A 27,838-nucleotide genomic window follows, 5' to 3' on the forward strand; every position below is an offset into this window, starting at 1 on the left:
ATGTCAATGATTTGGACGATGGAATTGATGGCTTTGTTGCAAAGTTTGCAGACGATATGAAGACAGGTGGAGGGGCAAGTAGTTTTAAGGAAGTAGAAGGGCTACAGAAAAACTTAGAATGATTAGGAGAATGGGCAAAGGATTGGCAGATAGAATGCAGTATCGGGAAGTGTATGGTGATGCACTTTGGTAGAAGTAATGAAAGAGTAGACTATTTTCTACATGGAGAGAAAATACAAAAAAATCGAGGCACCAAGAGACTTGGGAATCCTGGTGCAGGATTCCCAAAAGTTTAATTTGCAGGTTGAGTCTATGGTGAGGAAGGCAAATGCAATGTTAGCATTTATTTCAAGAGGACTAGAACATAAAAGCAAGGATGTAATCTTGAGACGTTATAAAGCACTGGTGAGGCTTCACTTCGGGGGTTGTGAGCAGTTTTGAGCCCCTTATCTTAGAAAGGATGTGGTGAAATTGAAGAGGGTTCAAAGGAAGTTCACGAAAATGATTCCAGGATTGAATGGCTTATCATAGGAAGAGCTTTTGATGGCTCTGGGCCTGTATTCGCTAGAATTCGGAAGAATTGAAACTTAGTGAATGTGAAAGGCCTTGATAGAGTGGATGTGGAGAGTATGTTCCCTATGGTGGGGCAGTCTAAGACCAGAGAACATAACTTTATAATAGTGGGGCGTCCTTTTAGAACGAAGATGAGGATAAATTTCTTCCGCCAGAAAATGGTGAATCTGTGAAATTCTATGCCACATGCAGCTGCGGAGGCCAAATCTTTCTGTAAATTTAAGGCAGAGGTTAATAGAATCTTGATTGGTCAGGACATGAAGAAATACAGAGAGGAAGGCAGGAAAATGGGGCTGAGAGGAAAATTGGATCAGCCATAATGAAATGGTGGAGCAGACTCATTGGGCAAAATAGCCTAATTCCGCTCCTATATCTTATGGTCTTATGGTATCTGTGACCTCCTGTGTTCAGCAGTGGAGAGCCCACTGTTAAATATGGTCAGTATTACAAATTCCAGCCTAAGAATCATGATACACCAAAGACCATGGTTCTAATTATGTATTGTTCAACCTGACTTCACCCAGCTCTGGGACTGGAGACATGAGTGTATGTGGGGATAGATTTCATTTACTATTGTAATGCTCTGGTTCATATTTTTACTGTTATGTTGTATGTATTTCATTTTGTGCTCTTTTGTGAGAGCTGCTTGTTTTCAGCTTATGTTTGGGTTATTGTCGAAGATAAGAGATGAGGAGAAACGTTTGCCATTCAATTAGGACGGTCGATTTGAAGGGGCTGTTTCTCTGGTGAGGGACACTGAGGTTGGGCTTGGGGCTTTTGTTCGAGAGGAGATGAAGAGAGAAGCTGCTGGGGAGAACCGGTCGTAGCCTACAATCCAGTGGGAGACCCGTTTGCTCGAGATGGATTGCAAGCAACATTTGGAAGGTGGTGTGGGCGTTCGTGCTGACGAGGGCCCAGCGCGTGAGTGACAGAGAAATTCCAGATGAACTCCAACTAGTGCACATTTGACTGTAAAATTAGAATGGGCCCTTTTCTTTTTAGTACTCTTTACTAACCTTTTAGTTAAGATTCATAAATATAATTCCTTTAATCATATGCAGTGTTTTACGTCTGTTACTTCATGGCGTTAATTTATAACAAGGTAGCAAATGACACAGCATCCACGCAAACAGGGGTTTGGGATGGGATCAAGCATGCCTCAGTCTCATGAGTTTGGTGGGGTGGAAAGTGGTCTTCCCTGGACTTATGCAGCCAAGGAAACTGGGGCGTTTCATTATATACATAAAGGTATGTTTTGCACATAGTTACTTTATGATATTTCAGGTAAAGGAACTGCACTGGGTGGATATTACCTTCAGTTAAACCCCCCTGCTTCTCATTCTCCCTGCCCTCTTACAGCAAGCAACATGTTCTGTTCTGAATTCCCTCTTGTTTATTTTCTCACTCTAATAACGGACTTGTCCACCAATGCCTGGTAGAAAGTCATTACTGTGGAGCCCTGTTGCTAAAATGCTCCATGCTGATTTCAGCAACTCCAGCATAATTTAGAAAGCACTAATCCTTCACAAAACTGTTGTAGAAACGAGTCACCAACAAATGCACAAGTAATTAATAATCTCTTTAAAATTCACAGGAAATGTGGGAAGGGGGAGAGGGGAGTGAGAAATGCTTTCCCACCACTGAATCCATGCTCAGCTGTGCATCATTAAGTTATAACTGGAATGATATGTTTCAAATAGGCAGCACTGGCATCAAATTAGCTTGCATTCTGCAGATATCTCCTCTCATATGTCCATCAAGGCTTACCAACCCACTCATTAATTCTTACTAATGCGGTATCTAGTGTGACTTTTTTGGAATTTGTGTGCATGGATATAAACCGACTTCCCATCCCAGGAATTGTTGACCCAACAACTTTTTCCCTGTCTGTCAGATCTTCATAACTATGTTGTAGTTTTTAAGAGCAAAACACTTTTAATTCCTTCTCTGGTTTCCAATGGAGTTTATATATTTATATCAAATAAAACTACTTCAATAGACGGTGATATACCTATCTCGAGAAATAAGTATTAAAATGTGGATTTTATATTACTCAATTTTTAAAAATTCATTCATTCATTCCTTTTTCCCCACCTAAATGAGAATATATACATGGGAGGAATACACAGGGAAATCATTTCCGTGTAATGGACATAGATTTTTTTACTGATTTTATACGTACTGCAGTGGGGGCCCTCAACGCAGAGGTAGAAGCGGCTATCCCCCCCACGGCTAGACATATCTTCTAGCTCAACCCAGCCTTGGAATCACACGTTCGTTACCTTTGTTTTTATTATTCGCGTTTCTTTGCTCTTATTTGTTCAGGGAGTAGATCAATTAAGTTATATTCTGCAAATTTCAATGATATACTAACAGATAAATACACATGGCTAAGGACAAAGTAAAATTCATTTCTTTTAATGTCAATGGGCTGTTGAATCCAGTCAAGCACAGAAAAATTCTATCAAAAATGGAAAAAAGAACAAGCCCATGTAGTATATTTACAGGAAACTCACTTAAGTGATAATGAGCATGGAAAATTAAAGAGAATGGGATTCACTAATTTGTTTTTCTCCTCATATAAATCAGGAGATAGAAGAGGAGTTGCTATTCTCATCTCAAGCAAGCTAAATTTTGAAAAAGTATTCGAAATGAGAGATAAGGAGGGCAGATATATTCTGGTAAGGGGGAATATAGATGGAAATCCACTTACTTTATTGAATATATATGCACCCCCAGGAAGTGATATTAGTTTCTTCCAGAAAATTACTAATATTATGGTAATGGAAACAGAAAGTCTCTTGATATGTGGGGGAGACTTAAAGCTACAATTACAACCAAAGTTAGACTCTACCAGTAGAAAAACTTAGGAAACAAAGTCCTTACATAAGAAAGTTAACACTCTTTTTGAGGATGTTGGTCTAATTGATATATGGAGGGACCTTTTCCCCGACAGAAGGGATTATACTCATTATTCTGCTCCCCATTCCATATATACAAAAATAGACTGTGGAATTGGGACAATAGATGAAAGTGACCATGCACCTATATATCTATCTGTTGATTTTGACCTGCAACCAAAGAATACTATTTGGAAACTAAATTCAAGTCTACTCAATGATCCCTATTTTAAGGAGCAAATTAAAAAAGAAATTGATCTTTACTTAGAATTCAATGATAATGGAGAGGATTAACCTCCCATTCTATGGGATACTCTGAAGGCTGTCTTAAGAGGGAAAATTATAGTGATATCTTCATATAAGAAAAAAATAAGGAATAAAACATTAGAGGAATTACAAAGTAAGCTGAAGGAACCAGAAAAAAAAAACACAAATTGAGTTTGGCACAGGGTACACTAGAGGAAATTTTTAAAAATAGGAATGAAATAGTTTGGCTACGCAAGAAATTAGGAAAAAATTTATGTTTGTGAAATAGAGACACTATGAAAGTGGATCTAAATCTATGAAAATACTGGCGTGGAAACTAAAAAAAAGATAGCAGAAAATACAATTCATAGAGTTAGGGATCCAAGAACAGAAGTGACAAAAATTAAGCTAAGTGAAATTCAAGAAGCTTTTGAAATGTCTTACAAAACTCTATATTCCAAAGTTCCAGGGGGAAGCATAACCCAAAATGACACCTTCCTGAATTCTTTCGAGTTACCCACTTTAAGCAAAGAACAAAATAGAATGATGACTGCTGATATAACTGAAGCTGAACTAAAAACTGCAATTAGTAGGCTAAAATTAAGCAAGTCACCAGGATCAGATGGATATATGACAGAGTGGTATAAAGAGTTTAGAAGTGAGTCAATTCCTGTTTTACTCCCCACACTGAAACCGGGCCCTAAGAAAGGCACAAATGCCACCCAGCTGGAAGGAGGCGATAATCTCAGCTGTACTGAAAGAAGGCAAGGATAAAATGGAATGTGGGTCATTTAGAACCATATCTGTTCTTAATGTGGATTATAGAATATTTACCTCCATCATGGCCAAACGATTAGAAGAGTTTCTACCCACACTGATACATAATGATCAGATAGGTTTTATACAACAATGCCAAACACAATACGATATACAAAGGACACTTCACATTATGGATCATATAAAAAAAATGAAATTGAAGCAATAGTGATAAACGTGGACACTGAAAAGGCATTTGATTCAGTTAATTGGAATTTTCTTTACAGAGTTTTACATAGATGTGGTCTACATGACACAATTATTAAAACTATACAGGCACTATATGACAATCCTACTGCCAGGATTAAAATCAATGGATACTTATCTAATAGTTTTACCCCAGGAAGGGGCACGAGACAGGGTTGTACATGGTCACTGCTACTCTTCGCATTATATCTGGAACCATTAGCTCAATACATCAGACAAAATGAAGATATCAGGGGAATTACTATTAAAGGGACTGAGCATAAATTGGCCTGTTACGCAGATGACATTTTGATCTATCTAGGGCAACCAACATACTCTTTACCTAAATTGATGCAATTCTTTGAACAATATGGTCAATTACCAGGACACAAGATCAACATAGATAAAACCCAACTACTTTCGTATAACTATAGCCCACCAAGAGAAATTGAAAGTAGATATCCTTGGGCATGGCAAACAGAGTCCGTCAAATATTTGAGTATCATTATGCCAAAAGGTTTGGCAAAATTATCAGAATGCAATTATCAGTCTATATATAAAAAAATTAAGGAAGATGTAACGAGATGGGACCTAATTTCTTTTCTTGGTCTCAGTTCAAGGATTGAATCTATTAAAATGAATATACTGCTCAGACTACTATACCTCTTTCAGACCCTACCAATAGAGATTAACCAAAATCAATTCACTGAATGGAACAAGATGCTATCAAGATATAAATTGCAAGGTAAAAGGCTAGGGCTCGTCTCAAAACTTTGCAATTAGCCAAGGAAAAGGGGGGATGGGGCCTACCTTCTCTTAGAGGTTATTATTTTGCAGCACAGTTGAGAGCTGTGATATGCTGGTGCAACCCATCATATGACGCTCAATGGAAAAACATTGAGGAGAGGATACTTTCCATCCCCATACAGGAAATATTGGCTGATAACAACCTACAAAGTTACATAAATAATATTCACAACCCGTGGGTGAAATGGACTCTTAAAATATGGAAAACTATTATAAAAGAATATAAACTAGACAGAGACATTGCAATTCTTAAATGGTGTGCATATGACTCGGATTTTACGCCGAATAAACTGGATGCCAGATTTAAGGACGGGACAGCTAAAGGAATAACAGCTATTTGCAATATAATGAAAGAAGAAACACTGTTCAGTTTTGAAATGCTCAAAGAGAAACACTTATTAGAAAACCAAGACCTTTACCAGTATTTACAGATGCAGCAGTATAATAGGATGGTTAAAAATGTAACCAAGGCAAGTACATGTCTGATAGAGCTATTTAGAAAAGTATATAATTCAGACAAAGGTAGTAGAATAATTTCAAGCGTGTATAAGGGTTTATCAAATCTTAAAACATATTCGACTTTATACATTAAAACAAAATGGGAGAAGAAAGGAGGGATAATAACATATGAGGAAGACTGGACAATAATATGGAGGTATCAATGGAAGTGTACCAGTTCACAGAAATGGAGGGAGTTCAGGTGGAAAAATTTGTTAAGATATTTTATTACACCCTCTCAGAAATCTCATTATGATAGTAACCCCCCCCCCACCCCGTTTGCTGGAGAAATTGTGGAAATCAAAATGCAAACTATTATCATATTTTCTGGGAATGCCCCAGTATCAAAGACTATTGGAGTGGGATACATAATGCCCTACAAGACATCTTTAAATGTGAAATACCCTTAAAGAGTAAGACCATATATTTTGGGTATATACCTCAAGAATGGTTGAAAAGAGATAAATATTTAATGAATGTAGTGCTGGTGGCTCATAAAAAGACCCTGACCAGGAAATGGTTATCACAGGAGAGCTCAACTTTAAATGTATGGATGGAAATTACAATGGACATTTACAAAATGGAGAAGATAACAGCATCTGTTAATCATAAGTTGGAACAATTTTATTCATACTGGAAAAAATTGTTTAACTACATAACACCTCAGGCCTGATTTTATTCTCACAAATCAATGAATATGTTGTAAAAAAATCACTCCCTACTTTGTACATAGTTTTCTTCTTTCGTTTGTTCTTTCTTTCCTCTCCTTTCTATAAGTGTATACCTCAGATTAATGTTATCTGGAGATCTGTGACAAATATGATTATATGATATATATGTACAGTATCTGAAATATATCTTATGGAAATGTTTGTTTGATGATGAAATTCAATAAAAAATAAATTACAAAAAAAACAAACAAAACCACTTTGCCTGCCTTCAGCCTTTCTCAGTGTGCACTTTACTCCTGAGTCACTCGTCAGTATATTTAACTCTATATTGTAAAGGAATATGAAGAAGCATTATTACCTCCAGTAAAAATAACACAAGTTTGCTCTCAACACTGTTTTACCAGTTTTAGTGATAATCTATTTTATTTTAAATTTTGGAGATGATCTTAGCCCAGTTAATAAATAATACTTTATCCACCAATTCTTTTTTACCTCAACAAAGTTAAGGTGCAATGTGTAATATTTAAAGACAAAATTTTTACAATGATTCATTTTACACAGTTTAGTCTATTATTGAGTTGTAAGGTTAACCACATTCCAGAGCTTATTTAGTGAAGTAAAAACAGGAAATGCTGAAAATACTGAACAGATCAGACAGCAACTGTGGAGAAAGAAAAGGTAACATATCAAGTCGATGACATTTCATCAGAACTAAAAAAATCAGTTATTTTAAGTTGTAGAGAAGGCTGAGATAGAAGCATCATCTGTAAGGACCAAAAGAATCTGAGTGATGCCATTGGTGTTTGGTGTAAGAAAAGCTGTGGAATGTTTGTTAATCACTGGTCTGTGTAGGGCAGGGATTCCCAACCTTTCTCATGTCAAGAAACAATACCATTAAGCAAGGAGTCTGAGGACCCAGGTTGGGAGCCCCTGGTCTACGGTAATAAAAATAGAATCTGAATCAAAGTTCAAAGTAAATTTATTATCGAAGTACATATAGCACTGTGCAAAAGTCTTAGGCACATATCTATAGCTAGGTTGCCTAAGACTTTTGCACAGTACTGTATTTGTCAACTTGGAGTGGAGGATGAGTTTTGTAAATCCGGCAGAAGCAAAGGATGTCGGGTATAAGGAGAGTGGGTGCCTCAGGAGGGGTGTGGGACAGGTGGCAGAGAAGAAATGCCAGGGGTGGGGTGTGGGGGTTGGTGCAGGTGCAGACACACCCAGCCCTGACATACCAGGCAAGGTTATTTGATTTTAAACAACTGGTTTATTGATCATTACAGAATGTCTTGCTGGTGCTTCCCATTTCCTCACTTCTCCCTTCCCCTTTTCCTAATCATGGTTAATCCTAATCATGATTCCCCTCTCTCTGTTCTCTTCCCACTCTCAGTCCACAATAGAGACCCATATCTGAATCAAGTTTATCTATATAGATAGATCTTGATATATAGATATATATATATATATGCCTAACACGTTTGTACAGAACTGTATATGGCACCATATACTGCTCTGAGATTCACTTTCTTGTGGACGTACATAGTAAATACAAAGAAAGACGACAGAATCGATGAAAAACTACACACAAACAGATGAACAAACAGCCATGTGCAAAAGACAACAAATTGTGCAAATAAAGAAAACAAAAGATAGATAGATAGATAATATTGAGAAAATAAATTATAGAGTCCTTGAAAGTAAATTCATAGCCTGCAGAATCAGTTTCAGTGATGGGGTGAGTGAACTTATCCATTTTGATTCAAGAGCATGATTGGTGAGGGATAATAACTGTTTCTGAACCTGGTGGTGTGGAACATAAGGCTCCCATACCTCTTTCCTTATGGCAGCAATGAGTACAGAGCATGGCCTGGATGATGGATGCTGTTTTCCTGCGACAGTAGATGTGGGAAAGAATCTACATGTTATGGACTGGGCCGCATCCGATACTTTTTACAGGGTTTTCCATTCAAGAGTATTGGTGTTTCCATACCAGTCTGTGATGCAACCAGTCAATATACTCTCCACCACACATCTATAGAAGTTGGTCAAAGTTTTAGATGGGTTTATTTTCACAGAAGAGAACAAAAAGCAATGCAAGAACTGTGAGCAACACATATGTACGGGGTCTTTCTTTTGTTACATTTAAAATGGCGATTTTGTTATGTTAATCTGGGGAATGCGGCTTTGTTGTGTTTTAACGCTGCAGAGAGTTTGCGTTAACAGTTTGTTTTACTTTAAAATGATGATAACAAGGTTCTATTAGCCAATGGATGGTTATGTATCGTTTTGTTTTCGGATGCCATGCTGTATGATATGACTGTGGACTGAGTTTTGGCGGGGAGTCGGAGGAGAGACGAGGAGGACGGCGGACGTGCTGAGAGGCTCCGGTCGATCACTCAGGGTGGTCCCGAGCTGTGAGTCGACGGAATTCGGGTGGTCATCTGACGTCGAATTGAGCTCCAACGGTAGCGCGCGAAGAACTTGGACTTTGATAAGCGTTGGCGCCTTTTTTTTTCCATTACTTTCCTCTCTGTATCAAATGCATATTAATGTCATAGAATTAGTAATATCTATAAAGTGTATTTGTTAAAATTTACTGGGTGTGCTGGCTGATGATTGATGTTTGTGATTGATTCAGGCGGCGACTGACCCTGAGGGGACTGTTGAAGCAGGTGCTGGGCGGGATTTCCCCTAGACATACACGAGCCAATATAACGGAACGTTACACATACAAAATGCGCGAAGAATCAGCAATTCAGGCAGCATCTATGGAAGGGAATAAGCAGTCGACTTTTCCTTGCTGAGACCTTTTATCAGGACTGGAAAGGAAGGGGGCAGAAGCCAGAACAAGAAGGTGGGGTACAGACACTGGAAGTCTGGGATAAATACTGGGAATGTTGGAACTATTCAATGAGTCAGATACCATCTGCTTCGAGAGAAAAATGGAGTTAAAATTACAGGCTGATGAGCTTTTATCAGAACTAGTCAGTTAGATAAAATTGTTGAAATTAATGTTAAGGCCTATGTTCTATAAGATGCCAAGTTTTAACAGCTTCTTTCCAACTGTGATAAAACTGCTGAACGGATCCTGACCCGGATCTGGGCCGTACTCTCAAAATATCCGGACCTGCCTCTCGTTTTTTTTTTGCACTACCTTACATTCCATTTTTCTATTTTCTATTTATGATTTAAATTTTTAATATTTACTATCGATTTGTAATCCAGGGAGCGGGAAGCGCAGAATCAAATATCGCTGTGATAATTGTACGTTCTAGTATCAATTGTTTGGCGATAATAAAGTATAAAGTAAAGTAAAGTGAAGTTGTAAGATATGCTGTTGTTCTTGATCTGACAATTGATTTCACTGGAAACAGTGTAGGAAGCCAAAGTCAGAACACTGAATGTGTGAGTGGGAGGGAGAATTAAAGCAATAGGCAGCTGGAAGCACAGGGTCCCTCTCACAGACTTACTTTAAATTTTGGAAAAATGCGGTCTGTTTTTTAAAATACACAGCTTTTTACCTTTAGTACGTAAGTTCCCTTTTCATTAATAAATGTTGATTTTGGAGCTAATTTGTGACCTCAGACTGCCGCTAACCAAATTCTGTTTTCATAAGAACATGGCTAAGAGAACTGTCCTTCCTTCTGGGAATGCAGGATTCTGGATCCTTCTACATATCACTAAAGTTAAATTCTTGACAAATTTACTTCAGTGGGTTTCAACAGAGAAAAAAAAATTCAAAGCAGTAATTTTGGTCACTAATTTTAAAATAGAATACTAAACATTTGCAAGGGTCATTTCTTCCTCTTGCCTTTGTCTAAGTGATATTTAAGCAGAGTTTAAATACGTAACTGAAGCCCATAATAAAGCAGACTATGTTTAAAGGCCCTTGGAGAAATTAATGACCTGGTAAACTCTACATGGGAAAAATGTTATATTTTATCTCAACTCAAACTTAACCTTGAAAATTTTGAAATGATATCAAATAGTTTGCCTTCATGGCTGATATTGAACATCTAGCTGCTTAATGGGATGTTCAGAAATTAAAATCCTGGATTACTCATGTTACTCCATCTTTTCTTGCCATTATTTAATTTCCCCAGAGTGAATTCTATCATACATGAAGAAATTAATTATATTTATTCATGGAAAGTAAGCATTTCTGTGCATTGACCAGAATTTATCACCCAGCCCCAAATGTCATTGTGAATTTTGTCCTGAATCCAATCAGTCAATTGGTCAAGGTATTAGCAAAACGCAACTGGATAAGTTGGGGGAAGCACTTCATCAAGCACCTTCACTCCAACCACCAAAAGTGGAAATTCCCGGAGCCAAACATTTTAATTCCAATTACCATTCCCATTCCAAAATATCAGTTCATGGTCTCCTCTCATGCCACGATGAGGCTACCCTCAGGGTGGAGGAGGGTATATTTCACTTGGGTAGCCTCCAACCTGATTACATGAATACCAATTTCTCCTCCCAGTAAAAAAAAATCTCTCCTCTCCGCTCTTCTTCTATTCCCCACTCTGGCACCTTACCTCTCCTCCCCTGCCTATCACCTCTCCTTGGGTCACTCCTCCTTCCTTTTCTCCTATGGTCCACTCTCCTTTCATATCAGATCCTTTTCTCTCCAGCCCTTTATCTTTCTTAACCATCTAGCTTCACCTATCCCCTTCTAGCTATCCTCTTTCCTCTCCCCCTACTATTTTATTCTGGTGTCTTCCCCTTTCCTTTCCAGTCCCGAAGAAGGATCTTAGCCTGAAATGTCAACTGTTTATTCATTTCCATAGAAACTGCTTGAGATGCTGAGTTCCTCCAGCATTTTGCATGCATATGTTGTTTTGGATAGGGAACAGGCATTTCTGTAATTTGACAGAGCAGCAAGCAATAAAAAACAAATATAAATTTTAACGTTAGGATTATGACTGGAGAAAAAGATCATGTAAAAGACTGTGAGTGGAGAAGTGGTATTCCCATGTAGTTCCTTCCCTCATAAGGACTTTTGCTATTTCCACTGTAGATCAGGACCTCTCTCACAGTCATACTGAAGTCACTACGCAAAAAGTTTGAGGTAAAGGCAGAAGACAAATACTGTGAGAATGCACAATGTTGACTAGAAAAAGAAATTATGATATTGCAGCATTTCCTTCATAAATTTATATCAAAATAATTACTTTCCAATGACTTGATTTCTACTATAGCTGTGTAGATCTTGCAATTATTAATGAGAAAGGTCAGTTAAGGCATGGGAATATTGGTGAATGGGGAATTGATATTACAATTATCGTTCTCAGACTCAGTCGAGCTATTCCTGAAGAACACGGACAAAAAATTACTTTCTAGGTTGCTTCGTCTCATTTCCTCCTCATGCAAATATCTGCTCACCATGACAGTCAATGGCAAATTTGTCCTTATGCATTTCCAAGTTTGCAGCTGTAACTGCAGCAGCTGGGAGATATCAGTCAGTGTGACTGTATTGAAGAGAAGACATGTTCCACATTGTTTCTCACTGAACTTCGGGAAGAATTGCCTCCCAAACACTGTAGGCAAACACTTCAGGAGTATTTTCCTAGCTGAGCCCTACCACCTCCCTAAACCCCTCGCCTGCCCACCATATCTCCTACTTCACATGGCTAGCTATGTTCTGTGTGGCCTCTACTCTGTCTGCCAGTCATTCTACATTCCAAATCAAATTCTTCCTAATGTAACCATGTCCGGCTGCAGCTGTTTAGTGCAGAAACACTTAAGTCACTGAAAAAAATCATTCGGAGCTGGCACAACACTCCCTCTATATATTACACTTGAAACAACTTGAGAAACTGTCAACACTTAAATAATTTTATTAGCAGCCAGGTTAAATCAGTCAGGAACTAAATTGTAAGGTGGTGATTCCTTTGAAATGCATTGATTAGGAGTAAGTTCATTCCTGTTCCTAAATGAACACTCAGCCATGCAAGTTTAAGAGAGGGCAGTATCCCGGATGCTGAGTTCCAATTGGACAGTATTGGCATCAGATCTATGTTGTACTCTGATTGACAACATTGCTTCAACCTGCATACATCTGTCAGATTTGCTAAGGTACCCACCAACAAACATTGCATAGTCTTTTCTTCTAAAAACCTACTTTTTTAATTTGGCCTACTTATAGGATTACTTAATGCCTGTTGATGTTGATTATATTAATATAATTTGGTACATTCAATTACATTTTATTTACTTCAAAAAGTAGTGGATATAGCCCAGTCCACCACAGGAAAAACCCTCCGCATCAGTGAGCACATCTATTACAAAACGCTGTTGCAGGAAAGTAGCATCCATCATCAGAGACCCCCATCACCCAGGCCATGCTCTCTTCTCACGGCTGCCATCAGGAAGAAGGTAAAGGAGCCTCAAGACTTACATCACCAGGTTCAAGAACAGTTATTACCCTTCATCCATAAGGCTCTTGAACCAAAGGGGATAACTTCACTTGTCACATGATTAAAATGTTCCCACAACCTATGGACTCACCTTCAAGGACTCGTCATCTCATATTCCTGATATTTGTTGCTTATTTGCTTATTATTATTATTATCATTTCTTTCTTTTTGTATTTGCATAGTTTGTTGTCTTTTGCATACTGGTTGACCCCTGAGTTGGTGCAATCTTTCATCGATTCTTTATGGTTATTATTCTATGAATTTATTGAGTATGCCCACAAGAAAATGAATCTCGGGGTTGTAAATGTTGACATATTTGTACTTTGATAATAAATTACTTTGAAATTTTTAATATAATGTTTATCTTTACCTATGATTTTTAATTTTGTCTCATTTTTGTGACTCTATCCATTGATCCTTACAATCTACGTAAAGCTCTTTGAGCTTGCATCTTAATGTATGAAATGTGCTATATAAATAACGTTATTATTATTAGTAGTGTGTGTGCATGCAGTGGGTATCGTATTTTAGGAACATCAATTCTAATTTTAAATTTGTACATCATGTTCACTTCTTTCAACAAATCAATGATGTCAAAATGAGAATGGTCCCCAGTATATTGAAATCAGAGATAAGTATTTTACACAGACATTGGGGGATGTGGAGAATACCCTGCTGGGAGTAGAGGCAGATACATCAGAGACATTTAAAAAACTCTTAGATAGGCACATGGATGACAGAAAAATGGTGGGCTATGTGGGAGGGAAGGGTAAGATTGATCTTAGTGCAACTTAAATGGTCAACAAATATTGTGGGCTGAAGTGCCCGTACTGTGCTGTAACATCTATGTTCTGTGTTCTATATTGACATAAATAGCTAGGATTGTGAGAAATGGGGGAAATGGACAAGAGTGAATAGAACTGTGCTGTCTGATGAAGACCAAGCTAGAAATCACAGGAAGACCTGTTACAGAATTAACAAAAGCAAATAAACGCCGAAAGAGAGCACCTTGTCATTTTTTCCACTCTGTGGCTGTTCAATGTGTGCGTACCAGCACTCTCTTCAGTGTGGCACATGCATGTGAGATAAACTGCTATACCACACAGAATGATTGCTATTGTGCCTGATACCTTGGTGCCACACTCCATCATGTTTAAGTTGTACATAGGACAGTTTCTCCAAATATGGCTGTGCAGGAGAAATCACAGATGATTTGATCTTAATACTTTTATATTTACTTAGAGGCTGACAGCTGTCACATTTAACAGGGCAAAAACTGATTCAGAACTTGGTTAAAGGCAATGTCCTCTACTTCCACTAAAATTCAAAACTGCATGAACGGATAAATCCTCATGTCAAATTAACAATGAGAAATATTTCCTGGGTATTTTGATCCCTTAATAAATGATGATCAGAAGCAATTCATCATTACTAATGAAAATATTTCTTAAGTAATTAAAATATAATCAATATTTTTCTCCAAACTGATGTACAGGCAACCCTCACCCCCGTCACTTTATGGCTGCTTGTAGAATAGAAATTTGCCTTAACTGAATTTGTAAATAACCACCCCAAAATTTTTAGATGCAGAATAAAATATGCTTTCACAGAACTCACATAGTTAAAGTAAATAGGCACAAATTGAACTCAAGATTCTTGATGCATGTGCAGACGATGAAGTTTCATGTTACACAAAAATTGCAATATGGATCGTTTTCAGGGAATGCAATTCCAGACCCCCACTCCTTGCATTATGGGAGTTGCCTGTAACTGGAAAGCTTTCTTTGTGAGGTAATTTGGGATTTCTTTCACTACCTATAGATACCGATGTTGTTTGATAAGTAAAATGTTGGCTGTTCTAGCAAGAACAACATTTATTGCCATTGCTTATTGCTCTTGAGGAACTGGTGCATTAATTGTCATTTTAAACCGATGAGGTTAAGGTACCTCCACAGATTTATTAGGAAGGAAATTCTGAGATTCTGATTCAAAGAAGCAAGCACAGATGGTGGTGCTCCCTTGAGCCTGTTCCCTTTGTCCTTCTAGGTAATAGAGTTCACTGGCTTGGGAGAAGCTGTCAATTAAACACGAGCTTCTGCAATATGCCAGTAATCAAGGGAGTCGATTACTGGATCTACACTCAGTAGTCAGGCATGTTACTCCTTTTACTTTGCTTTGTGTCATCTCTCTGAATGTTCTCCTCTTAAGCCTTTCAAGTTTCTCTATTTATTTATTTTATTTGTTAGCCCTCATTAAACTATCACCCAGATAGGTAGGTTATCAATACCTTTATTGCAATGGCAACTCTTGACCTTGCCAAAAGAGAACTATTCCCTTTGTTCTATCTATCCCTCTTTCACCCCTCAGTAACTTAAAATTGACATGTTTGCTCTCCTTCCTGCAGTCTTTTACTCTGATTCTCTTTCCACAGATGCTACCTGATCTGCTGAGAGTTTCAATCAGAATAGCATGCTATTCTGATTGGCATCTCATCTACCACTATAAATATTGAGGGAGTATATATTTATGGTGGTAAATGGAAGGTCACTCAGATAGCATCGTACTTTTCAGGTTGTTTGGAGTAGGACTCATCTAAGCAAGAGAAGGTTTTGCACCTCTGATATTTTTTCTTTCAGCTTCTTTGTTACACGAGGATCAATCCCAAGTCTGCAGTCTAATGTTTAGTTGAAATTCTTCATCCTGGAAGCAGGCCAGTATTGTTTCCCTGTGTCCTCTCCTCCCATCTAAAATGTAGTGACTAGAATTGAGTAGTATACTCCAATTATGAACTACCCAGTCCTTTATAAATATTCAAAATAATTTCACTGTACTTCATCCCTCTATATGTAACAGCAAGGATCCCATTTGCTTTACTAAAAAATCCTGTAATTTAAAATTACCACAGCAAAGAAAATGTAATTCAATCCAAGTAGTGTGCATCCCAGCAATACACACCCTTTCATTTTCAAAGCATACATATTCTCTGTTCCTGCATACCCCCTAAGATCTCTACTCCATAATCTGTATTGTCTCTGCTTGCTTTTCCTGCAGAAGTACATATGTCAGTTCATATGCCTCTATATTAAATTCCGCTTGCCATTTGTCTGACATTCTGTCAGCCTGCTGATATAAACTCATAGTTGATCTCTATCCATCGCATTGTACACTACTCTTCTGAGTTTCGTGTCATGACATGCTGGAAACATTGCTGTCTACAATCCTCCAGTCTGAGAAACAACCATTTACCATAAATCTCCACTTATCTCCTTCCATATTTTATATCCAAGCTGCCACTGACCTATTATTCCATGGGCCTCAATTGTATTAACTTTGCATTTATGTAGAACATTGTCAGATGCCTTATGAAAAATTCATCAACTTTTTCTATTAACTTCAGAAAAAGATTAATTTGAATTAATTAAATCCAATCAGCTTTTAACAAATATGAGCTGGTTTTCCTTCATTCATTCAGTCTTCTCCCAGAGCCAAAAGTTCCTTTAAAAAATAATTTCAGCCTGACCCCTTTCATTGTCCACACTCTCCATTCTCCAAATACTAAATACTTTTATTCATATAGCTAGTACAAGAGCTTTGTTATGCATGTGTATGGCATTTAAATTATGCCAATAGGTTATTAATTAATTTTGAGATTTCCCATTCAATTTAGTGCACAGAGCTAATCCAATGTATTATTGATTTTCCATCTTCTGGTCTATTAAATTATAAAGTATTTACTTAATTTTGTTAATAAGTGTATTTGCTCAGAAGCTATAATATTGTTGTTAAGAATCTGCTAATCATCTTCATTATGTGCAGTCTCGTATGATGTGAGTGATCATGGTCTTTCTATGACCATGATTGTTCTTGGCAATTTTTTATCCTGATCTGATTTGCCATTGCCTTCTTCTGGGCAGTGTCTTTACAAGACAGGTGATCCCAACCATTATTAATGCTCTTCAGAGATTGTCTGGCTGGCGTCGGTGGTCACATAACCAGGACTTGTGATATGCACCAGCTGCTCGTATGACCAACCACCACCTGCTTCCATGGCTTCACGTGACCCTGATCGGGGGTCTAAGCAGGTGATCCACTTTGCCCAAGGATGACCTACAGGATAGCAGAGAGAAGAGGTGCCTTACACCTCTTTTGGTGGAGATGTATCTCCACCCCACCACCCAGAATCTGCAAATAACTTCATCAAATTCTTTGAAGAGGAAATGTAGTGTAAAAGACTCTTGAAGAAGCATTTGATCACATACAACAGAGAGCATCATTAATAAAGCTTTAGTGATATGATGTTGAGAGAAACAACAAACTAGAATAAAATTGACAATACATTAAAACTTACATCAGAGTAAAACAGCAGGGGTTAATATCCTTGCTGCGGTTGGAACTGGGCAGTGATCATCTTTCACATTCAGTTCTGTGCATTGTGTCGGTTTTTATTTATCAGGTGATATGGAGAAGTTGGTGCTGAAACTTGCAATTGATACATTTGTTTTGCAACTCAGCAAAGGCAAGTTCAGGAGACCCGGGTTCAATTCCCACCACTGCCCGTAAGGAGTTTATACATTCTCTCTGTGACTGCGTGGGTTTCCTCCAGCAGCTCCAATTTCCTCCCACAGTGCAAATACGTACCGGTTAGGAGATTAATTGGTCTTTGTAAAATTGTCCCATGATCAGGCTAGGATTAAATTGTGTTATTGCTGGGTGGCATGGTTTAAAGCGCCAGAAGGACCTATTCTGCGCTGTATTCTACAAATAAATAAATAAATAAGCAAGCTACTGGCACCTTCTTTGAACAGATAAATAGTTAACATTTCTGGTCAGTGATAGGTTGATAAGGTGAGGGAACAAAATGTTGTGATGTATTTTCATAAAGCATAACTGCAGTACTTATGCTCTGAAATGGATGTGATCCACAGAAAATAAGGTATAAATTGGTAGGATTTCACATGCACCTTCTAAGTTTGAGAAAGCTATGGATAAGGAAACAGAGTTAAAGACTTGCGGAGAAAGGGAAAGTGGTTGTACATGATTTTATGTGAAATTCTAACTGAACCCTCAGTTAGATCACCAAATGCATGATTGATCTCCACGTCACGGGAATACTACTGAAGCTCTAAACAGTATGTAACACAAATTAGGAATTCTATTTTTATGAAAAATGTAAATAGGAAAATAAAACTTTGTTTTGCTGAATGAAAATGACACAACATCCTCTAATAGGGTACAAAAGCAGAATCAGGGAGTCAAGAATAGAAGAGCACTTATAAAATGCAAGAGATCTACAGGAGAAAACAAGAAAAAGTTCTTTATTTGAAAGATAAGAGGTTGTAAAATTTAATTTCAGTGTCAACAGTTAAGAGTAAATCTATCAGTAGGAATTGCCAAAGGACAATGATCTCACAAGAAGTTTGATGAAAGTTCAAGAAATATTTTGGATAAACCCAATAAATTTGATTCTAACAATTTTTTCTTGCAGAGGATAAGTGATGGCATGAACTGAATGGACAGAAGTCTGTTTTTATATTTTCAATTTCTATATAAACAGATAGTTAAGAACAAACTTTTTTAAGCATGTGGGCAGCACTTTATTTTCATAAATTTACAACTGTTTGTGACCTGAATGTTGTGTATTCATATAAAGCCAATTTTCTTTTAATGGTCACTTCAATTTTGTGGGAGCGGCAACATAGTGGTTAAACTGCTGGATTCATAACCCAGAGGTCTGATTCAACTCAAACCACAGCAGCTAAGAAATTTAAATCTGGTTAATTAAATAAGATGAAATTAAAACTGTAAATCAGCATAAAAGCATGAAATTGCTGCAAAATAATTTACTTGATTCATTAATGTTCTTTAGGGAAAGGAATCAAGTCAATATGTAACTTAAACTCACAGTAATGTTGTTAACCCTGAACTGCCTTGAGGTGGCCTAGCAAACCATGCAGTTGCATTCAGTACTCAGTAAGTATAAAACTAGACCATCTGTCATCAGTCTACGCACCAGATTTGGGCATAGCAATGATGCTTATAACCCTCTTGATCTTACGGCTAAATTGGGAAGGCTGACTAGTCAAGCTAAAGCCCAACAAGAGTTACATTCATAAACATTATATCTTCCAGTTAGTTGTCCAAACTCTCATACCATATGTCCTCTCTGACAGAACAGCTGCACTAAAGATTGCAGACAGTGGTATTTAGGCAGGAATGAATGGTCCTCAAAGTCCTTAATATTGACTTCAGGCACCATGGCATCTCAGGGCATTGAGTCAAACATGAGTTCGGATGCTTCCTGTAACTTCACTTATACCATTTCAATTTATGAATTAGTAGTCTGCCTGGAGGGGAACTTTAAAGTCTATCAGCCAAGAATTGCACAGTAACATCACCAACCAGCTAGCCGTGTCCCGATGGGCATGGTTGCCAAGGGCTGGAAGAGATGGTGAGGAAATAAAAGCAAGCTCTATACCTGTTTAAACTCATCTTCTCCTGTTTCCTATCTGTGCACAGCAGTAAAGGTAGGAATTACATTGTACTTAAAGAACAAATTATCCTCTTGACATTAAGGCCTCATCATATTGTGAGGCATACTGAACGCATGTTCCACCAGACTCAACGACAGCTGCTTTCTCACAGTTATAAGACATTTGAATGGTCCTCTAATACAATGATTTGGACTCTTGACCCTACAATGTACCTCATTTTGGACTTGCACCATACTGTCTGCCTGCATTGCATTTCCTCTGTGTATGTAACACTGTATTCTACATTCTGTTATTGTTTTCCTTCATACTAATCCAATGCACTGTTGCATTGAAATGATCTGTATAGGTAGAATGCAGAAGAAAGTTTTTCACTGTATCTTTATATATCTGATAATAATTAACCAATTTACAATTTATCACTATCTGCTAACTAGCTTATTCTCAAGATAAGTTTGGTTCCTCATGACTAAACTGGATGAATCAAAAGTTCAAAACCTCTTGAAATCCATCATCCTAAGTACTTACACACGAGGAAATCTGCAGATGCTGGAATTTCTAGCAACACACATAAATGTTGCTGGTGAACGCAGCAGGCCAGGCAGCATCTCTAGGAAGAGGTACAGCCGACGTTTCGGGCCAAGACCCTTCGTCAGGACTAACTGAAAGAAGAGCTAGTAAGAGATTTGAAAGTGGGAGGGGGAGGGGGAGATCCAAAATGATAGGAGAAGACAGGAGGGGGAGGGATGGAGCCAAGAGCTGGACAGTTGATTGGCAAAAGGGATATGAGAGGATCATGGGACAGGAGGCCTACGGAGAAAGAAAAGGTGGTGGGGGAAGCCCAGAAGATGGGCAAGGGGTATAGTGAGGGGGACAGAGGGAGAAAAAGGAGAGTGAGAGAGAAAGAGTGTGTGTATATAAATAAATAACGGATGGGGTACGACAGGGAGGTGGGGCATTAGCAGAAGTTTGAGAAGTCAATGTTCATGCCATCAGGTTGGAATATAAGGTGTTGTTCCTCCAACCCGAGTGTGGCTTCATCTTGACAGTAGAGGAGGCCGTGGATAGACATATCAGAATGGGAATGGAATGTGGAATTAAAATGTGTGGCCACTGGGAGATCCTGCTTTCTCTGGCGGACAGAGTGTAGGTGTTCAGTGAAATGATCTCCCAGTCTGCGTCGGGTCTCGCCAATATATAGAAGGCCCCATTGGGAGCACCAGACGCAGTATATCACCCCAGCCGACTCACAGGTGAACTGTCACCTTACCTGGAAGGACTGTCTGGGCCCCTGAATGGTGGTGAGGGAGGAAGTGTAAGGGCATGTGTAGCACTTGTTCCACTTACAAGGATAAGTGCCAGGAGGGAGATCGGTGGGGAGGGATTGGGGGGGGGGGGTCAAATGGACAAGGAAGTCGTGTAGGGAGTGATTCCTGCGGAAAGTGGGGGGGGGAGGGAAAGATGTGCTTAGTGGTGGGATCCCGTTGGAGGTGGTGGAAGTTACGGAAAATTATATGTTGGACCCGGAGGCTGGTGGGGTGGTAGGTGAGGACAAGGGGAACCCTATTCCTAATGGGGTGGCGGGAGGATGGAGTGACAGCAGGTGTGCATGAAATGGGGGAGATGCGTTTGAGAACAGAGTTGATGGTGGAGGAAGGGAAGCCCCTTTCTTTAAAAAAGGAGAGCATCTCCTTCGCCCTGGAATGAAAAGTCTCATCCTGAGAGCAGATGCGGCGGAGATGGTGGAATTGCAAGAAGGGGATGGCATTTTTGCAAGAGACAGGATGAGAAGAGGAATAGTCCAGATAGCTGTGAGAGTCAGTAGGCTTATAGTAGACATCAGTAGATAAGCTGTCTCCAGAGATAGAGACAGAAAGATCTAGAAAGGGGAGGGAGGTGTCGGAAATGGACCAGGTAAACTTGAGGGCAGGGTGAAAGTTGGAGGCAAAGTTAATGAAGTCAACGAGCTCAGCATGCGTGCAGGAAGCAGCGCCAATGCAGTCGTCGATTTAGTGAAGGAAAGGTGGGGGACAGATACCAGAATAAGTTTGGAATATAGATTGTTCCACAAAGCCATCAAAAAGGCAGGCATATCTAGGACCCATACGGGTGCCCATGGCTACACCTTTAGTTTGGAGGAAGTGGGAGGAACCAAAAGAGAAATTATTAAGTGTAAGGACTAATTCCGCTAGACGGAGCAGAGTGGTGGTAGAGGGGAACTGGTTAGGTCTGGAATCTAAACAGAAGCGGAGAGCTTTAAGACCTTCCTGATGGGGGATGGAAGTATATAGGGACTGGACACCCATGGTGAAAATAATGTTGGGGGGGGCCAGGGAACTTAAAATCATCGAACAGTTTCAGAGCGTGAGAAGTGTCACGAACATAGATAGGAAATGATTGAACAAGTGGGGATAAAACAGTGTCAAGGTATGCAGAAATTAGTTCGCTGGGGCAGGAGCAAGCTGAGACAATAGGTCTACCAGGAGAGGCAGGTTTGTGGATCTTGGGTAGGAGGTAGAAACGAAAAGTGCAGGGTGTGGGAACTATAAGGTTGGTAGCAGTGGATGGGAGATCCCCTGAGCGGATAAAGTCGGTGATGGTGCGGGAGACAATGGCCTGGTGCACCTTAGCGGGTCACGATCGAGGGGTAAATAAAAGGAGGTATCCGCGAGTTGTCGCTGTGCCTCGGCAAGGTAGAGGTCAGTGCGTCAGACTACAACAGTGCCCCCCTTATCGGCGGGTTTTATAGTAAGGTTAGGATTAGTGCGGAGGAAGTGGAGAGCAGAGCGTTCGGAAGGAGTGAGGTTGGAATGGGGACAAGGTGCGGTGAAGTCGAGACGGTTGATGTCCTGTCGGCAGTTAGCAATAAAGAGATCCAGAGCAGGCAGAAGACCAGAGCGGGGTGTCCATGAAGAGGAGGAGGGTTGAAGACGGGAGAAGGGGTCATCGGTGGGGGTGGGAGAGTCCTTGCCGAAGAAGTAGGAAACTTCCGCTAATGCCCCACCTCCCCCTCATACTCCATCCGTTATTTATTTATATACACACATTCTTTTTCTCTCTCTCCTTTTTCTCCCTCTGTCCCTCTGACTATACTCCTTGCCCATCCTCTGGGTTTCACCCCCTCCCCCTTTTCTTCCTCCCTAGGCCTCCTGTCCCATGATCCTCTCATATCCCTTTTGCCAATCAACTTTCCAGCTGTTAACTCCATCCCTCCCCCTCCTGTCTTCTATCATTTTGGATCTCCCCCTCCCACTCCCACTTTCAAACTTCTTACTAGCTCTTCTTTCAGTTAGCTCTGACGAAGGGTCTCGGCCCGAAACGTCGACTGTACCTCTTCCTAGAGATGCTGCCTGGCCTGCTGCGTTCACCAGCAACTTTGATGTGTGTTGCTTTTCCTAAGTACTTACACTGTCTGCCACAGCTATACTAAAGCTGCAATGTGAACAGTCCATAAAATAATGTTACACGCCAAGATATTCTGACAGCACCAGTAAGAAGTAGATACAAATGGAGCAATCACTTGGTAGCACCAACACTTGTATGGTACTTGCGGTTTGTCAAACAGATCACAAACTATTTTCACAATTGCTTCACTGTTGCACAGCATGAATCCTGAAGTTCCCTGCCCAACTGCAGTGTGGAATTACTTCTAAAGGACTGCATTGTTCCAAGTAGGCAGCTTTTCAACAATTCTCAAGACCAATTAGGAATGGCCAATAAAAGTTCGCTTTGCCAATTCCATTTATATCTTTTAAATTAATTACAAAAAACTTCAGTGATAGAAAAACGCAAGATTCTGCAGATGTTGATGAAGGGACCTGGACCAAAACATTAACGGTTTATTAAAGGTTCAAAGGTTAATTTTATTATCAAAGTGTGTAGGCAGAATACAACTCTGAGATTTGTTTTCTCCAGATAGTCATAGAATACAGAAAACTATACAAGTAGTTGAAAGAAAGACATCAATCTCCCCCCACATGAAAACTAAAAGAAAAAGAAAGAAAAACTCACAAACACCCCTCTTTTGCACAAAAACTAACAGATCCCCCAAGCCCCCAGCCTGCCAATGGGCAACAAGAAAAAATGGATGACAATACGAAAAACAAACTGAAAGAGGTCATTATGAACTACAGTTAGTTTGAACTGCAGTCCTATCCATAAGTCTCAGAATTTCGATAACATCTCTGAGAGCTTCAGAACCCAGTGGCTCTTCCGAGGCCTATTGCTCTCTAGAGATACTGCCTGAGCTGCAGAGTTCCTCCAGCATTTTGTGTGCGTTCAGAATCAGGTTTAATATCACCAGCATATATCATGAAATGTGTTAACTTTGCAGCAGCGGTACAATGCAATATATGATAATATAGAAAAAAATGAATTATAGCAAATATATATATTAAATAGTTAAATTAAATAAGTATTGCAGAAACAGAAATAAAGAAGTAGTGAGGTAGTGTTCATGGGTTCAATGTCCATTTAGGAATCAGATGACAGAAGGGAAGAAACTGTTCCTGAATCGTTGAGTGTGCGTTTTCAGGCTTCTGTACCTCCTTCCTGAGGGTAACAAGAAGAGGACATGTCTTAGGTGGTGTGAGTCCACCAGTTTTTGAGGCACCACATTTGAAGATGACTTGGACGTCTTGCATACTACAGAGGCTTGTGTCCATGATGGAGCTGACTAATTTTACAACATTCCACAGCTTACTTCAGTCCTGTGCAGTAGCACCCTCCCCCTTACCAGACGGTGAAGCAGCTAGTTAGAGTGCTCTCCACTGTACATCGGTAGAAATTTGCGACTCTTACAGTAATACACAACAGCAAAACATTCTCACAGTTTACCTTCTCTACATTAATGTCTATAATCAATCTATCCACTATTCCTTCACAATGAACTAATTTTTGATTAAAACTTTCTATATTATGTGTATTCTAGTGTACTCTATCCCATGAATTCACTGTCTAATAACTGACATGCGTTTTCAAAGAGTGTGCATTCTGGGGGAGTCAGGGCCCCCGCAAGTCAGAAAAGTTGCATCTCAGTGGAAATGTTCACCAATACTTGGACAGTTTTCTTTGTAAACCATCTCTTCAGGGGCATAGAAACCGAAGGTAGAATCAGAAAGGAGAAATGCTGATCTGGAAATACAAGTTAGGAATGCAGGTGAAGGGAAAAGGAAAGGAAAAGGCAACAGTGAAAGTCACTATATCAACAGTAATAGTGCCCAAGGATGGGACAGAGTGACAAGTGGAAGAGTGCACAAGAAGGTAGATTCAGAAGAAGCAGAAATGGTAAGATAAAATTAAAGCTCTATATCTGAATGCACCCAGTATTTATAACAAGGTATGTGAGCTGATGACACTAATAAAAATAAATAGATACTATCTCACAACTATTATGTAGCTGTTAGGTGGCCAAGCCTCAAACTGAATGTTTAGGAGTATATGATATTTCAGAAAGATTGGCAGAAAGGAGTGACACACAACCTGACCTGCTGAGCTTCTTCAGCATTTTGTGTGGGTTACTCTGGATTTCCAGCATCCACAGAATCTCTTGTGTTTAGGCAGAAAGGAGGTGGGTGGCCCGATTAATAAAGCCTTTGATTACAACAGGGATGGGGAATTAGGTAGGGATAAGAAATCATCAAGGTGAAAAGTCACCAGTGGGAATAATAGATTGCCCTATTACAGAATGTGCATTACACACAGAGACAAGAGATTGCAAATACTGGGATCTGGAGCTAAAATACAAGCTGCTGGAGGATCTCAGCAGGCCAGGCAGCACCTGTGAAGGCAAGGGGACAGCTGACACTTTGAATCAAACCCCGCTTCAGGATCATGTATAAGGGGGAGTATAATGAGGTGAAGGGGAGGGGTGACCCAGGAGTTGGGAATCAAAAGGTGGATCCTGGTGAGGAAGTTGCAGCAAGCCAATGGTTAAGTAAATGTCCATTTAGTTTACAAATAGTGCACAGTCAACCATACAAGAAAAGTCTGAATGCAGATTCCCTTTTGTCCAACAGGGGACTGGCGCCATTTGGCTTACTGAGACAAAATTAAGATGTAATCGAAGGATGCAAAGCACACACCAATTGGGAACAATTACTTTACTAACTTCAAAGTATTATCAGTTGTTAACTTGGAGTTTCCAGTGACTTTTAACACCTGTATTATGAATAATGATTGATCATGCGAATAAATAATTTGAACATTCACAGGATTCCTAATTGGTCAACACCCATAACTCTTAGACAATTCTGTATAAAATGGAGATTCTTTGTTCAAACTTCAGAATAGTTTGGAGACAGGGTCCATGATGTTCTCTTTGTGCACATGTAGATAAAGTGTGAAATGTGTTTTCAGAGTCCAGTTAATCAGTGACAAGTTACTTGGAGATTCTGCTGAGATGGCTATCTCTTGACTTCGTTATATGGGAGATTGGAATTCACCCCTGGTAACAGGTCCCCAGGTAGCCAATTTCTTTCCCTTTCTCAAACAAGTTTCATTGGTCTTTGACCCACATGCTCAACTCATTTAGTCTTCTATTCCATTCCCATCTGTTCCTATTTGCCCACCACTCATGACATTCCTTCCTGCTCAGATTCCATGATCTTTAGCCCTTTGTTGTCTGGACTGATTACTCTCCATCCTCTATCACTATCTCCAGCGCTCCCCCCCCTCCGCCCCCGCCAGCTGCTTCCATCTGTCCATCAAGCTCTCGCTACCAAGATCCACCCATTGGTTGCCAGCTCCCACCTCAGCCCTCTATGCACACCTATTTGAGCTGGTTATTCACACTCTAAGTCTTGATGCAGAATCTAATCCCAAAATGTTGACCATCCCTTTGCCTCCATAGCTGCTGCCTGACCTGTAAAGTTCTTCCAGCAACTTGTTTTTTTTTTTTAGCACCGCGGTACAATGCCCTAAATATTGCTTAAATTAACCGAACAAATTGTGTGGTGAAGAAAGTATACAGTGCAGCATACTTGCCTTCACTTGTAAGGTCAAGGAAGTGTTGGTACAACTGAAATGTTGTGTGCAGCAATGGTCACCACATCACAGGAGGGACATGACGGCACTGGAGAAGGAGCAGAAGTGATTCTGGATTCCGGTTTCAGTTATGAGGAAGGAATAGATAGGCTAGGTTTGCTTTCCCTGGAACAGAGGAGCCACAAAGGGAATGATGGGAAGTACATAAAGGACAGATGGTAAGAAACTTCTCTCCATGGCTGCGAAAGACAGAAGGATTAGAGGGGATTAAATGGATTTTTTTTCACCCATAAAAAATTACTGCAATCGAGAATGCCCTGACTGAGAAGATGATGGAGGCAGGTAACTCTAAAAATTTAAGAAACATCTGAATGAACACTAGAATTGCCAAGGCATATTAGGCTGCAGATTAAGTGCCTGGGAAATGAAATTAGTATAGATTAGATTAGATTATGAGAACACGCAGTCCTCTTTTATTGTCATTTAGTAATGCATGCATTAAGAAATGATACAATGTTCCTCCAGAATTATATCACAGAAACACAAGACAAACCAAGACTAAAAAAACCACAAAAACCACATAATTATAACATATAGTTACAATAGTGCAAAGCAATACCGTAATTTGATAAAGAACAGATCATGGGCATGGTCAAAAAAGGTCTCAAAGTCTGTCGAAAGTCCCATCATCTCACGCAGATGGTAGAAGGAAGAGAAACTCTCTTCCTGCCATGAACCTCCAGTGCCGCAAACTTGCCGATGCAGCATCTTGGAAGCATCCAACCACTGCCGACTCTTGAGTCCGTCCGAAAACTTCGAGCCTCCGACCAGCCCTCCGACACCGAGCACGAAGCACCATCTCTGCCGAGCGCTTCGACCCCGGCCCCGGCAACAGGCAATAGGCAAAGCAGAGGATTTGGGGCCTTCCCCTCTGGAGATTCTCGATCGCGCAGTAGCAGCGGCAGCGTAGCAGGCATTTCAGAAGTTTCTCCAGATGTTCCTCCGTGCTTCTCATGTCTGTCTCCATCAAATCAGGATAGTGTATGGTACCTATTTAACAAATACGATATCATTTCGGAGCGGCCGCGCGCACTGCGTCACGCCACCATCCTCTCCCCTCCTCCAAACTTTACATACAGTGCTGTGTAAAAGTCTTAGGCAGATTTATATAGCTGGGGTGCCTAAGACCTTTGCACAGTACTGCGGCAATCTTAGGAATTGCATTGTACTGCTGCCGCAAAAAA

General features: G+C 39.7%; 1 protein-coding gene across 3 annotated transcripts in view; it reads right to left on the minus strand.

Annotated features, from left to right (window-relative positions):
* LOC134359356 (potassium voltage-gated channel subfamily A member 3-like) overlaps positions 1–27,838 on the minus strand; it is a 78,357-nt gene that overhangs the window by 28,313 nt on the left and 22,206 nt on the right. Inside the window, exon 2 of one of the 3 annotated variants that reach the window (XM_063072484.1) lies at positions 26,391–27,644. The exons of the other annotated variants lie outside the window; for them this stretch is intronic. The gene's annotated coding sequence lies outside the window, so the exon portion shown is untranslated. Of the gene's footprint in view, positions 1–26,390; positions 27,645–27,838 lie in introns of those variants that run through there. 3 annotated transcript variants of the gene reach the window in all.

The sequence above is a fragment of the Mobula hypostoma genome, chromosome 20, assembly GCF_963921235.1.
Source record: "Mobula hypostoma chromosome 20, sMobHyp1.1, whole genome shotgun sequence".
Lineage (NCBI taxonomy): Eukaryota > Metazoa > Chordata > Chondrichthyes > Myliobatiformes > Myliobatidae > Mobula > Mobula hypostoma.